Source organism: Mus pahari, chromosome 3 (genome assembly GCF_900095145.1).
Source record: "Mus pahari chromosome 3, PAHARI_EIJ_v1.1, whole genome shotgun sequence".
Taxonomy (NCBI): Eukaryota; Metazoa; Chordata; class Mammalia; order Rodentia; family Muridae; genus Mus; species Mus pahari.
In genome coordinates, this window is record NC_034592.1 from 119,346,601 (window position 1) to 119,349,830 (window position 3,230).

A 3,230-nucleotide genomic window follows, 5' to 3' on the forward strand; every position below is an offset into this window, starting at 1 on the left:
TCTCTGTCTCTGTCTCTGTCTGTCTCTGTCTCTGTCTCTCTCTCTCTCTCTCTCTCTCTGTGTGTGTGTGTGTGTGTGTGTGTGTGTGTGTGAGAGAGAGAGAGAGAGAGAGAGAGAGAGAGCATAAATTTAGAAGGAACATGGGGGAATTTAGGTAGAAGAGTGAGGGAGTGAATAAGGAGAAAATACATTATGTGCATATAAAAAATTCTCAAGGAACTAATAAAATGTATATAAATCAAAAATAAATATATTAAAAAGAAGAAAGGGTGTAGGATTTTCATTTTTTGCTGTTGTTGTTTTGTTGTTGTTGTTGATGATGATGATGATGATGTTGTGTTTTGACTTAGTAATATAGCCTTAAAGGGAGAAGACTATATGAAATCCCTCAGCATCTATAAAAGGCCTAAGCCCTCACCCTTCCCTTCACTATCACACTTGGGAATACAAAATTCAGATAATTTAGTTACATTAAATATCCCATGCCAGCAAGTTTCTGACCCATACCGTTCTTCATATTCTGAAACTTGCTTACATAGTATTGACCCTATCACTGTTATTAGAAAAGTTAGTAAAGTAAGTTAAATCTTCTCTCCCCCAAACTCAATGACATCCCAGAACTTGTCCATGTGACCTAATTTAGAAGTCTGATCTTTGCAGTTGTAATTGAATTAAGACAAGGCTATAGTTAGCTCTAATGATATAGGAACAGTGTCCTTACATAAAAACAGAAACATGGACAGGAGAACAGACACAGAGAGGAGAACACGTGGAGATGAACGTAGAGACAGAATAACGTGATCGGGTTAAGGTATGTCTGAGACTTTAAGAAATCACCTTCTCCTAAGAGCATCAGAGGATTGCTGTGTTAACACTGAGATGTTAGACAGAAAATGCCCAGATCTGCATCAATACATTTCTACTTCTTTAAGCTACCAAGTTTGGGGTGTATGGTTATGTCAGTGCTAAGAAAAAAAAAAAAATTTGGAGTATTTCAGTGAAAGTATGTTTTTGAATTTGACTTGTATAGCGAATACATACAACATGGGTTCCAAACACATACATGTCCTTCTCAAAAAGATTTCCCCATGCCTAGATGCTTTGTATTATTATGAATATCCACATCTACCCATTTGTGTGGGCTTTGCTTTGTGAATCACAATTCTGTGTTGCTGATATATTAAATCACTTGCACAAAATCCCAAACCTAAATACAGAGGAACCGGAGTTCAAATTTAGCTTTATCTCACCACTAAAATGACACTGTATCCCAGAACATTTGTCTCTGGCTCCTGTCCATTGCAGCAAACTCTGAGGATGTAGGAAAGGCATTGACAACCTCGGTTTTCAATGCCTACAATCGAAACTCACATTTGTTAATTAAATGATAAGTTGCAAGGACTGAGTACAATCAATCTCTTATTCACAGAGGAACACAAAGTTTATTCTAATACAAGTATTGTCAATGAACTTGCCATTAGCTTCTACAGCTTTCATTAGAAGTTCTGCTATGCAGTGTGTATTCAAAGTCAAGGTGTTATCAGATTGGACACTTACAGCTTTCCTCTACTTAAATGCATTTCCCTCCTGCAGTCTCTGTTTCATTATCACAATACTGACTCATTCTTGCCACCTAAGGAGATCATAAGAATAAATAGTGTAAGTGCAGAGGAAAGTATCTAAACTTCATATTCACAGACAGATGCCCAGCCTGAAAAGATAAAACAGGAGATGAAGGCATGTTCTAAATTTACCTTTCCTCCCTCTCAGTGGGCTATGTTGCTAATCATAACAGATACAACTGTAAGGTGTCACATCTGTTGTTGTAGAATGTCAACTTTAAGAAGGCTTGTGTAGGAGGGACTTCTTCAGGGAGTAATGTGTCCAACTGTAAATTAAAGATGCTGCCTTTACACCAAATGCCACAAGAGGGTCTCTGATGTTTTGTGAAGTACCCATTTCTCCAGAAGTATATCCAGTTTTCCAAGCCGTTATCAATTATTGCCCATGACAATTTCTTCTGGCTTCTCTTTTTCTTTACTACCCTGATATTTAAATGATCTGTTCAGTTCTTTTAAAGGTTAGAGCTTCCTTAATTGAGATATGAATGCTGGCAAATTAACTTCTACCCTATCACAATGGAAAGCTCCAGACACACACGGTTTCAAAACGGATGCTCACATTTGTGCCCCAAACTGGACACTTGGCAGTCCTGAGACTTTCCAAGTTTATCCTCTAGGAGACTGACATGGCACAGAATTTTAACCAGAGTTTGGAAGTGATATTCTCTTCCACATTCTGTCCACCAGTCTTCACAAGCAGAAGTTATTTCCCAATCCATTGCAACCCACTAAGCGAACAGAGACAAACAACAAAGGAAAACACAGTCCCATAAAGGTTCCACTATTGCATCTGGTGGTCCACACCTGCTAAAAGACAAAAACCATATGGGAACCCTGCCCTGGCAATGCATCCAGCACTCCCTAGGAGCAGCAGGCACTGTCTTATCACCGGCAGGGCGTGCGCGAGTGCATACACAAAGAACTGCTGCTGGGCTTGCTAGCCTTTCGGGGTACCAGCAGACTCCTAGAGCTGGCATCCGGGGTGATCTCCTACGCCCTCCATCCTAGCAAAAGAGCGCTATCCTTTATTTGACCGGTGAAGAGTCCAGGTTGGATGATATCGCAAGGGTTGGGGGTTGGGGAGTGGGCGGACCCTGGATCCCTTGCCCATTCTCAGAGGTCCCCAGCCTTTGGCATCTCCTAGGAGATGCACAATCAATTGTGCTGTCATAGAGGTCTTTCGCATCCTCTCCAGGCAAAGCCAGATACCCGGTGTAGCAACCGTGCGCATCTTGGCAAGCGCCCCTTCTGGAGCCGCTACCCACAAGCCGACCTGCTCGGTGCTCCTGCCTACCTGGTGGCTGGCTGTCAGCAGAGAAGTCGCGGTACCTCATCTGCTTCTCCGCTGCTGCTACATCTGTTATATCGCTCCGAGCGCCATGTTCCTGCTCTCCACGGGCGCACGCCGGGGAACTACTACGGCTGGGAAGGGGCAAGGGGGGCGGGGGCTAGAGGAGGGGGTGGGGGCAGAGTCAAAGCTTTCTACTCTCCTCCCAAACCTCTCCCAGCTACTGAGCATGCCCAAGCCGCCTGGCTTCGCCCCTAGGAGGACTGTCCACTGAGACCACTCAGCTGCTCCGGGTTTTCGGAGCAGCCGGCTGTAGGAAA

General features: G+C 43.3%; 1 protein-coding gene across 1 annotated transcript in view; it reads right to left on the minus strand.

Moving 5' to 3' along the window:
* Positions 1 to 3,230, minus strand: part of Pak5 (p21 (RAC1) activated kinase 5) — a 301,988-nt gene extending 298,758 nt beyond the window's left edge. Inside the window, exon 1 of the mRNA XM_021192487.2 lies at positions 2,917 to 3,230. The gene's annotated coding sequence lies outside the window, so the exon portion shown is untranslated. The remainder of the gene's footprint in view (positions 1 to 2,916) is intronic.